The sequence below is a fragment of the Balaenoptera acutorostrata genome, chromosome 17, assembly GCF_949987535.1.
Source record: "Balaenoptera acutorostrata chromosome 17, mBalAcu1.1, whole genome shotgun sequence".
NCBI lineage: Eukaryota > Metazoa > Chordata > Mammalia > Artiodactyla > Balaenopteridae > Balaenoptera > Balaenoptera acutorostrata.
The window spans coordinates 73,477,971-73,490,554 of NC_080080.1; the positions used below are offsets into that span (position 1 = coordinate 73,477,971).

Below are 12,584 nucleotides of genomic sequence, written 5' to 3' on the forward strand. Positions count from 1 at the left end.
TAAAACTTATGTAGACCATACTTGGGGGCAGAATAACATTTACACATCTAATAAGACAATTATGGAATAACTTGAGAGTTAACCTAGCTACATAATTCTATTTGTTTCCATTTTCCATTCTTATTAAGTTTCCACTAAATCCACAAGTCACTTTATAAAAGTCCCAGCTGTCTTCCTTAGTGTTTAGAGAAGCACTCTGAATGTTGCCTTCACACACATTTTGATATCATTACACATTTCTAAACCCTAGGATTTAACTACTTCCTCCATATACTTTTTATTTTCCTAACAAGTTTCTAAGAATCAAGAGGGCTTTTCCTTACTTTCATCTCTCATTAGCTCCTAGGCTGTACTTTGCACATAGTAGACATTTAATAAACACAAACTATGCAGCCAAACCAATTAAAAAAATTTAATTTCGAGGTCTCTCTTGACATCAACCCCCCAAGCATCCTGCAGTTCCCTACAACAGGATTCCCTCTGGTGAGGAGGGCATATTGGATCATGTTTAAGGTAAATTGCTTTTGTAATTTCAAATAGTTTTTGGCACAAGAGACAAAGTGAATTAGATCAGTGTCTTTTGTTTCTCATTAACCATGAAGCATATTGAATTTAGAAAAATTGTGTGAATATTATTTGATAGTACATTACATTTTGTCAAATCTAGTTACTCCAAAAGTTGTTCTGTTACCAATCAGTAGACAGATGGAAAATACAAACTCCTGAGCTACAAATTTGAAACAGAAATACCGTTCTCTGGTCACCAAAACGCCACGATGTTTGCATACCGTAATACAATGCTGTACACATTGTTTTCATATTCAGATAAAAATTTTCCACCTAACAATGAATCACTTTGAGATAAGTCTAAAATCTTACTGGAATTTTCAGGCAGGGGGAGGCAATCCTGTAAATTGCCTGCTACCGGTTGAGGGCGTCTTTCCCGTGCATCTATATTATGAACATCCACAGGTCACTTCACACTGTGATCATAATTAAATCATGAATTGCCGATTCAAACATATCATGAGGTAATGTTTTAATCTTAAATAGAGACGGTGGGGCTTCCCTGGTGGCGCAGTGGTTGAGAGTCTGCCTGCCAATGCAGGGGACACGGGTTCGAGCCCTGGTCTGGGAAGATCCCACATGCCGCGGAGCAACTGGGTCCGTGAGCCACAGTTACTGAGCCTGCGCGTCTGGAGCCTGTACTCCGCAACGGGAGAGGCCGCGATAGTGAGAGGCCCGCGCACCGCGATGAAGAGTGGCCCCCGCTTGCCGCAACTAGAGAAAGCCCTCGCACAGAAACGAAGACCCAACACAGTCAAAAATAAATAAATAAATAAATAGAGACGGTGTTACGTTCCGTATCTCATGAAGATGCACAGAATCAATCAACTTCAAACATCTTAAATAAATTGCAAATTTGTGAAGACAGAAAGAAGATATCATTCATTAAAAATAAATGCCAGTTCATTATACCCAATGCCATTTACAAGGTCCTAACAGTGGGGAAGCCGGTTACTCCTTGCTGGTGTTTTCTTAGAAAACAGATAGTGGCTTCTTGCCTGAATGTCAAACGGAGGCAGGGCTGTGAGTCTAAACTTTCCTGTGAGTGAATGTGACAGAAATTGCGTTTACTCCCTTTAGTGATAAATGTACCTGTCACACTTCAACGTTCCAGGCAAACTCGTTTTTTGTTTATTAAAAGGTTTAGCTTTCACTCTCTGCCCAACTCTTCATACAGATATTAGTGCCTTAACTCCTTGAATTGACTAAACACTGATTAAGTTCCTAGGCAGGTTATGGGGTCCAGTTTCTTAAGTATCTCTGGACATTGCTTCATTTCAGAGTCTTCTCTTTACCATGAACCTCACCACGGAGAGCTGGAAGCCATCAGAGCCAAAGCTACGAGGTAGACACAGGGAGAGGCCCTGCCCAAACTCCATCCATCTGCGGGCCGGGTCTGTCCAATGCCGACCCCTGGTCCATGCAGGTGACTTTGTTCTTTGCTCTCTTTGATGTAAAAAAATCCGTCAGTTCTAGGTGCAGAACAGCACCTAAGAACAGCAGCTGCTGCTTTGCCTTCTGATTTTAGTAAAAGATAATCCTTTTTCTTTTTCTTAAAGAAAAAAATTCTCCAGTTTTTACTGGAAATAATTGTAATACATCACTGTGTAAGTTTAAGGTATACAGCGTAATGGTTTGAGTTACATGTGTTGTGAAATGATTACTACAATAGGTTTAGTTAACAACCATCAACTCATATAGATACAATAAAAAGAAATGGAAGAATAGTAGTAGTATTAACTATAGCCATCATGTTGTATATTACACCCCCAGTACTTATTTATCTTAAACTGGGAGTTTATAACTTTTGACTACCTTCCTCCAATTCCCCCTCCTCCTACCTAAAAGGGAATCTCAAGGATGATCAGAGAAGGCCAGACTGACATTATGCAACTCAGTATTGAAACTTGTGGATGAAAGACAGGACTGTAGTTAATAAATTTGCTAAGTCTTCCTTATATCTTACTATTACAGATGTTTATACATTATATTAGAAATCTATAACAAAAGGATATGTTATATTAAAACATTTATTTTAGACATAAGGGTTGAGTGGGAATTTTATGTTTTATTTTCTAGCACCGTATTTTCAGTAATACAACTACTTTTATAGTTGGATATATCAGTATTTTTATGGTTATATCCAGCCATGATGGTGAACATACATTTAAAAATTCAGAAAAAAATTGATAATGGAGACTGTAAGAAGGAAAGGAACTTATTTATCTTCAGAAGGATTTATGGAAAATTATATTAATCAAGCCCTTGTTATGTTCAGGAATGTATATTGAGTGTGTTCACACTTACTATTTGATTTTCAACCCTTTAGTTAATGCTATTTACTGTTTACATCCACCCTTGAGTTTAATATTAAAACTCAGATTTAATTCTAGTACATACACTTCAGTTTGTTGAATACAGAGGAAAAAACTGGATGTGTTTATTTCTTAGTGGGAAAAATAAGTGATAATCAAATATGAATCTCAGATTCCTGAGAAGTCGTCACCAAAAGACCAATCGAAGAACATTCAAAAATGTTGTGTCGGGTGACTTATAGCTATGGCCCCAAAACCAAAAGTAAAAACAAGAAAAACAGGAAAAATATTGGTTTGTGAACGTATATCTAGAAATTTGCTATGTTCGGTCATTAATCTTAGATCCTTTCTGTTTCTGTCTTCTGGCGCCCACTCTGAGCACCTTGAAGTTCAAATCTATGTCTAATAATAGAATTCTGGCTCCTCCTTTGATAGATGTTTTGCTTTTAGTAATTGGAACACAATGATGGTTTCTTAAATTTATTCATTTCCCACTTCATTTCAAAGTCAATTTGAAGCAGATGTGGCAAATTAAAAAAAAAGTTTCTATCTTTCATTTTGTGATGGAAGATGGGAAGCACATCTTCCAAGAGTCTACTTTATGCAGGAATAGCTTTAATGAACAAAAAATGAGTATTTATAAAAGAAAGATAGGTGATTATAGTTTTTAACTGGGTTTTCTTTTAAATATATATGTATATATATGAAATCACTAAACTATGAAGAACAAAAACAAATTAGCCTTGTTCCTTTTCCTCTATATTGTCATTCTTCCTCTTCCTCCTCTTCTTCTTTTTCTTCCTCTCCCTCACCCTCTCCCCCTCCTCATCTTTCTTCTTCCTCCTCTTCTTCTTTATTATCATCATCATTATTATTAATTTGTCAAAACTCATAAAATCATAGGGCTTAAATACCCTACCCATATGATGTGGTCATTTAATAAATGTCAGTGTTCCTACCCATTCCCTGCTATACACCTGGTCTTATTTTCTCTTATTTTCACGTCCATTTACAATCTATGCTCTGCTGTGCTCTTTTGTCTTTCGAACAAGCTTACTTCAGGAACCTCTCTGCCTGGTTTGCTTGTAGCAATTTTCTTTCTCATTGAATTTCTTTATCTTTTCTGGTAATGACATGGGACATCACCCCCCAGTCCAGCTATTCCCAATTAATTTTTTCAGTGTGTCTGAATTGCTGGGAGTCCAACATTAGGATGCACTAGAATCACATGGGTGGCTTGTTAAAGATGTGGGTTTCTGGATTCCCACTTCAAGAGATTCTTTTTCAGTAGGTTTGGCAAGGGGTGGGGACTTGCTTTCCCACAAAACTTCAGACCATGCTGATGCAGGTTCTCGAGGTTGGCACATTAATAAACTCTGCAGTAAGTCAATGACTCGTGACTCTGAGACCTGTGTTTTCCTGAGGAACTCTCTGAGTTATCTACTACTATATCACAAATCTCTCCAACACTTAACAGCTGAAAGCAACCACAGTAATTAACTTTGCTCACCAATCTGCAATTTGGTGGCAGAATGGTGGCAATGTCTTGTCTCTGTCCCTGTGGTATCAGCTGAAGTGGGTTGCTTACAGCTGGATAGCCACTTCCAGCATGGCTCCCTCACATGGCTGGCAAGTGGTCGCTGGATGTCAGTCAGGAGCCTTGGTTTCTTTCCACATGGGATTCTCCATGGAGCTGCTTGGGCTTCCCCACAGGATGGTGTCTGGGTTCCAAGAGTGAGTGTTCCAAGAAAAAGTGAGTGGAAGCTTCCAGTCTCTTAAGATCTGGCCCCAAAAGTTGACACAAAACCGTTTCCTCTGTATTTTATTTGTCATAGCAGTGAAAGGGCTCTCTCACATTTAAGGGGAGGAGACAAAGACCCCACCTCTCTGTGGGAAAGTGTCAAGGAATTTTTGACTATTTTCAGTCTGTCATAGTAACTTGATTATTTCAGACTGTGATCACTAAAGGGGAATTTAGAGGTAAAAGGTGGATGGTGAACCACTGGGGCTCAAAGAGAACATATTAGAACTTCATTCTATTTTTTGATTACTTTTTTAGGTATATTATCATACAATATAGTGGATTTTTTTGCTTTTGATATAGTTATATGAATTTTAATACATGAATAGATTTGTATAGCCACCACTGCACTCAAGATACAGAACAGTTTTATCATCTTAAAACACTCTCTTATGCTATCCCTTTATAATTACACCCTTACCTCGCTCCTGGCAAACACTGATTAATTTTCTATGACAATAGTTTCCTCTTTTTGAGGATGTCAAATAAATGGAATAACAGAGTGTTGTTACCTTTTGAAACTGACTTCTCACAATGTATCTGAGAATCATCTAAGTTGTTGCACATACCAGTCGTTTGTTCCTTTTTACTACTGAGTAGCATTGCATTGTATCAATACACTACTTGGCTTATCTATTCACCTGTTGAAGGACATTTGGGTTGTTTCTAGCTTTCAGCTCTCGCAAATAAAATTGCTATGGACGTTCATGTATAGAACTTCATTATATTTTAACTCATGCATTAAAAGTACATACATGTGAGGTATGTTTAAAAATGGGCGTAATGGGGCTTCCCTGGTGGCGTAGTGGTTGAGAATCTGCCTGCCAATGCAGGGGACATGGGTTCGAGCCCTGGTCTGAGAAGATCCCACATGCCGCGGAGCAACTAGGCCTGTGAGCCACAACTACTGAGCCTGCGCGTCTGAAGCCTGTGCTATCCAATAAGAGAGGCCGTGATAGTGAGAGGCCTGCGCACCGCGATGAAGAGTGGCCCCCGCTTGCCGCAACTGGAGAAAGCCCTCGCACAGAAACGAAGACCCAACACAGCCAAAAATAAATAAAGTAATTAATTAATTAATTTAAAAAAATGGGCATAATTTATTGGTACAGTAATACATGTTTATAATTTACATATAAGTTGTGTGTAAATTCTCCTTAACTTAATGGCAAGGGTATGTGATCAAAAAGTCTGGAGACTGTGTCGCTAATTGTTGAAGCAGGGGGATAGATGCATGTACATTCAACTCTTTTATTTGTTTTAAAATTTACATAATATAAATTTTTAAAAGGTTTGCAGACCTCTCTGTGGCCCACCGGACTCATGTGATGGGTGAAGAGCGGAGCCTTGAGGGTATTATGGACTTGAGCAGATGGCAGAGAGCCACCCACGTCTTCTGCCTCTTTCCAATGTGTCATGCAGCCGATTTAGGTGAACTAACAAATTACATAAGGATTTTAAGTAACTATATATATTCTTGCATTCTAGTATTTGGTAACCACATATTTGGACAACTTGATGGATACTTAAAAAAAACCACACATGAGAGCAAATCGAGGTCAGTGGCACAACTCTTGTTCCATCTTTGTTCTTTTTTTTTTTTCCTGGCACACTAGACATGTGCACGGCAGACAAAGCAAATTAGCAGGCTTGTGAAACCTGAAAGTCCCCGCTTTCTTTGCCTGGTGTGTGAGAAGATCCTATTTCTTCTTAGCCTTTTGTTACTAACCCCAGCAACTAGTAGAAAAACAATGGCTATAGACTCTAGCAGGGGTATGACTCTGCTACCCTGATGCAAAGGAGCTTAATTTGTAAGAAACCAGCACGTGTCATGCTGTGACTTCTTTATTGTCACTGGTTTGGGTTGGGAAATTGTTTACATACTATTTATTGTTATTTATTTATCTATTATTTCCCTGTAATTTTTGCTGTAAAAGGAAAATTAAACCATCCAGATCAGCCTAGCTTGGCTAAAACCTACCAAATGGCAGTTCTTTCCCTTCCACACTTAGACTTTGATGATCCATCAAAGATAAAGGGGGAAAACTGAGACTAGGGATAGAGTTGTAGCCAATCCAGCCAAGGAACCCAGATTTGAAGCACATGACTTTAGTTCCTTACAATTCAGCAAGTCTCAGCTAGTCAAGTTCTCACTTACTTCCTCTGTTTTCCTAGCCACGGTACTAGGAGAGCATTGTATTTCCAATAAATAATGTATAATTAATTAGCATTTCTAAAAGCATGGTACCCTTCACATATAATTGTCTTCTCTGTACCAAAACAGCAGGTGCTAATGAGATCAGGTTTTTGTCTTGGAGCAATCAGTTCCTGTTATTTGGCAATTATTTAGTGCTTAGGGGATGCAACTCAATTTCTCCGGGTTCATACGTTTAAAAGCAAACTTATTACTATGGAACGGATAGAATTCTTGTACATGGGAAGTCTTATTTAACAAAGAGAAAAAGGACCCTTGCTCTAAGGGAATTTTAATATGTTCTGCCTTAGAGGACTTCATAATTCTGAGTTAAATAGAATATAGAGGTCAGTGGAGAGGCTGCCACATTGCTGAGAATGGCTTTGCTGCTATTGCAATAAATGCTCAATACTGAGCTGCCTACTCAGGAGAGTTTAAATGAATAGAAGTTTGTTCTTTTTATTCCTTAGACAAGATTTTTACGTTTATACCCACACGCACATGTACACACATAACTTGTTAGAGATGAATAAACTCTTATTGTAATACCTGTTTGGTTTATGCCTTATGGCCTCAACTTTCGAGGTTTTTTCGACGATGCACTGTTCCCTTAAGTTAGGAGATGAGACTAGAGTAACACAGGTCACTGAAGTGCAGTGCCCATTCAACCTAATGATTGGAGATGAGCAGAGGAGGGGCGTGAGTCGGTGGCACGGTGATGATCCAGGGGGCGGAGGTCTGAACCAGGAGCACGCGTTTTGATGTGGGGTGAAGCATTTGCCATAACTCACCCTCAGTGTTACTGATATGCCTGTAAAAGATTTGTTCTTCGTTGCTTTTTGAGGCGTGACTCCTCCTGTGTCCTTCATTCCCTCAGTCCCTACCTTCCTGGGACTGATGGGGCTGCCTGAAACTGACCAGCAGCCAGGGGTCATAAGCCAGCGGGTATGATGGCTTTACCCTCTGTAGGAGTACCATGGAGTGACGGAGCTCGGTCACCTCACACGTCACAACAACATGATTTCCACACCTGGCTGCACATGAGGGTTACCTGGGGAGATTTTCACACAGAGCTCGCTGGACCTCATTTCATACCCAGTTGTGAAATCTCCAGAGAGCAAGACCCAGAGACTCAAGAAACTTTTAAAACATTCCTGGGTAATTCTGATTGGCAGCTTTGTTGACCATTGTTTCAATCAGTTTGTTTAACAGGTTCAAATAGAGGTACGTGTAAAGATCACACATACACACACACACACACATTATTATAACTAATCAAACTAGTGGATCACTTAATCTAGTGGATTTTATATCATGATACCATCCGGGCACCTTTTGTAGGCAGACTGTAGAGATTAGAGAGACAACAATATTCCCAGTTTCTCCATAGTAGCTCAATTGGATGTACATACCGTACGATGGATTTGCCTCAACCCTCTGTTGAATCTGTAAAAAAGGCCCTTATGATCTCTACATAAATATATGTCTAGTAAAACTGAAAAATGCATAGGAATTATAAGTAAGATCACTAAGCTTGATAAAGTTTGCAGATTATTTTGGGGAAAAATCTACTTCCTTATGTGTATTTCAGAACTACCTTAAATTTGCTAAGACTTATGAACTGTTTCATGCTTTGGAGGAGACAGTGTAAGGAGGGGATGGGAGTCCGTGCACTTGGTTCTGATCTTACATCTTTGTTATGCCATGTGGGAGACCTTGAGAAAGTCACAATCTCCTTTCTTGTTTGTTTGTTTGTTTTTCATTTGGGTTGCTTGGTCAAATCATCTCTAAAGTATCTTTGGGCTCTATATTCTGTGATGATAATCATCTATGAAGCAACTGTCAGAACTGTGTTGTCCTCTGTCCTACTGGTGTCTACCATTTAGGTAGGTGACATTACACCTCCTTGAGATCATAAGTGACCTGTAGCATCAGAAGCCAACTGGTTAGTACTGAGCAGAGGTCTCTAAGATCGTAGGGAAGGTTGATGAGGGAAGGCCTTGTGGTAGAGTTAGAACTGGGTCAGGGCCATAAAAAGAGGATTTAAATAGGTGAAAAGAGTGGTGAGGGCGGACTTTCCTGGTGGCGCAGTGGTTAAGAATCTGCCTGCCAATGCAAGGGACCTGGGTTCGAGCCCTGGTCCGCGAAGATCCCACATGCCGCAGAGTAACTAAGTCTGCGAGCCATAGCTACTGAGCCTGCGTGCCACAACTACTGAAGCCCACGTGCCTAGAGCCTGTGCTCTGCAACAAGACAAGCCACCGCAGTGAGAAGCCCGCGCACCACAACAAAGAGCAGCCCCCGCTCGCCGCAACTAGAGAAAGCCCGTGCGCAGCAATGAAGACCCAATGCAGCCAAAAATAAATAAATAAAAATAAATAAATTTATATATATAACAAAAAAGAGTGGTGAGGGCATTCCAGGCCAAGTGGGAAGCTGGGAAGTTGGAATATACAAGCACCGCACTCAAGCTTTCCATCCCCCCATGAAAGAGCGACTGAATTTCTCCATGAAGTAAAACTCCCTCTTTTGCATTCCCAAAGCATGTTGCAACTGCTATTATTATGGTTCTTGCCATGATTTTTTTTTTCTTGTATGTTTTTTTCCTCCCTTAGACCACAGGATCATTTTCCATTCACCTTGACATTGTCAAGACCCAGCAGATATGATGCATCTGGTAGACTGAGTACCTGTGAAATATGTTACATGAATGGAGAGAGGAGACGATGAGAATGCTGGGGACGTGAGGCCGGTGGAGTCCATGTCGTGGCCCATCACTCGGGTTCCCATGGGGGACTAAGTGCTCATTCTCCCAGCAACTGGGAGTGTTGGTTGTTGATGGCTCTTTACTCAATCGCTTTTGGGAAATTTCTCTCAGCTGAAGAAAGCTGTCTCATCCAGGTCAGGGAGGGGTCCATATCCAATGGCTGGTCAATGCAGGAATAAAAAACTCTCAGCCCCCTTCCCTCAAAGTGAGCAATTTTGAAGGGCTCTGACAGCTCCAGAGCTCCCTGGGGGATTAGGTGATGTCTCTGTGAGATTCCATTGCGGTTCACCTCTCCCCTCTGTTCAGTCCCACTTGCTCACTTTGCCCTGTCTGCATCCTAAGAACACACCCCATTAAACTTCCAGGTGCAAACTTCCACTTCAGAGTCTGTTTCTCACGGAATCCAATCTAAGACAGCCAGTGTGGGAGTTTAATTTTTGCTACTATAGAGGATAAGGTCAGAACAACGCTGGCTTGAGCCTAAATGACGGTTTCGTGGGAATTAGAAGGAGTTGCCCTGACTCATCTATCAGAAAATAATGTCCCTGAATATACAAACCTATGTGATTATAAAGGTGGGGGGCGCTCCCACAGTTGAGTGGTGCTTTAAGACGGAAAGTGGCAGCCTTGAAGTGGAAAGGTAGAATTGTGCTAGATCATGAAGGGTTTTACTGATCAGTTTGTGGATTTTTATCTTCTCAGCGCTACACTCTCATTTTTGCTGAAGTTCAAGGGTGGTAATATGATGCTGGCTTTTAAACCAAATTTAAGTAATGGTTTTTTCATAGATGGCTATGTTTGAATTTGCTATCAGGCTTCACCTCCATAACATTCTTGAAATATATCCTTGTGAGTTTTCTATTCAGCGTTATATGCAATTTATTTGTACTTAGCATTACAATGTCAAGGGGGAAATGATTTATGGTTGCTTGTGCATCTGTATATTTGTTCGCTGGGGAACATCTTCAGCAGAAGGGTGCATCTCCTAAATATGGTCCCTGGGACTTCTCAGGCTACACATGACATCATAATAACTTGAACACTTAGCCCAAGGACAGCAAGAATAATGTGACGCGGTACCCTGCGATGTGTGTGCAGAAGAAGAGTTGAGAATCATTTCCCAATTTGGTTCCAATGTAAGCCTTTCTTAGAGTCCCCTAGATTAGTTAATTTTATCCTGTGATACTTTCCTTATAATACTAAACCACACAAAACCAGCACGTATGTTACACACATGCAAGTCAGATCATTAAGGTAAAATGCTTTATAGATTAACATAAAATTTACCTCATGTTAATGCTTTTATTGAAACAATCTTGTCGTGCTAAAGAATCTACTGCTTTCTAATTCTGTACTTTTCTCAATGGAATTTTTTGATGTCTTTAACTCAGAATCCTTCAAATATTTTTTCCCCTTCCAGTGAGAGGAAATAAATTATGCCCCACCATCAAGAAGATAAAATCAGCAATAGAACAACCACTATAGATCAGTTGGTGCCTTTTTCTTTTGACAATATGCTTCATTTTGATAACAGAAGGATTTGGCCACCTTGCTCAACCCAATTTAAACTTCACAGAGGATCATAAACTAGTAATGAGAAACTGGATTTTCACAGTTGCATCCTGGAGGGATTTTTTTTTTCCAGCCCTAATCTGTAGCTTTGGTCATCAGCCTCTGCATAATGGCTTTTCAATTGCAAGGCTACAGCCACATTACACCAAAAGGTACAGCTTCTGTGGGTTTCCCTTTCTAATGTGCAGTAAATAAGAAATTCATTATTATCTCAAGTTTCCCCTTTCAATAACATTGTGTCACTTAGTAAGATCCATTTATGGGCACATGCATGCAAGGACCTGGCAGTGTGGATTTCTTAGGAATCTTCTACCTGTTGTGTCCTTCAAATGAGATGAAGATGGGAGCTCAAGAAGGACATTTTTAGCAGCCGAATACATTATCTTTTATCATCTACACTAATATTGATGTGCTGAACATGTGGATCAGGCATAGAGGTATGTGTCTTTCACTTTAATATATAATTTAGAAATTCATGACCACTTCAAAAATAATGATGTGCTTCAAAATGAGATAGGAAGCAGTACTATCTCTCCAATTCTGCTTCTTGTTCAAAAAGTCCTCTTCATACCACGTAAGATTACCTATTACATTGATGGAAAGCATCAGCCAGTAATCCAACTGCTATTTCTCCTTCTAAGGTTACAATCTTTCTGGACAGAAACTTTTTCCATTGATGAGAAAGACATTTAAGTGTTTGAGTATTAAATGTGAACTTTGGTATGGAGACAAGACCTCAATCTCAATAGAGTGAAAGAGGAAATAAAAACACAAACAGAAGAGAAAATGAAATCCACCACTGCCCTGTCTCCATCCTAATGGATCAAGAAGCATAAAACTTTGCCACAGATGATCACCTGCTTGGCAGTTAGATATTTGAGAGTTGACTTTGCCAGTTATAAAATAAAACATTTACTATCAACAGAGAGGGGAAACACACACTACTAGGCAACAGTTGGTATCATTCTTACTTCACCTGTCATTTGATAGAAACCAAAAGCTCAAACTCTGTAACTCATTATTACAAAAGATAATTTAGGCTTTGAATTTTGCAAGAGTATCAAGGTAAAATGCAATCAGCATTAATTAAAATACTCCTGCTTATAATTATGACTATGATAGGTTTAAGAGAACAAAAACTACCAGGAAACACATATTGCAAAGATAATTAAACAAAAATAAAGGTGCTGTAGACTCAGAGTGCTTCAAATTATTTAGCTAAATATGCACGGTCTTGTTTATGTTTGTTTACTGAGAGTTTCTTCTTCACCGATTGTTACTCCCCGACATAATAATATTCTTCCATTGTCAAGCACTTCCTCAGATCTCACCTACTTCATGGAGCTTTCCTGAAATTGATATCATTTTGCT

General features: G+C 39.6%; 1 protein-coding gene across 1 annotated transcript in view; it reads right to left on the reverse strand.

The window, feature by feature from the left end:
* Positions 1 to 12,584, reverse strand: part of NKAIN3 (sodium/potassium transporting ATPase interacting 3) — a 256,013-nt gene that overhangs the window by 73,809 nt on the left and 169,620 nt on the right.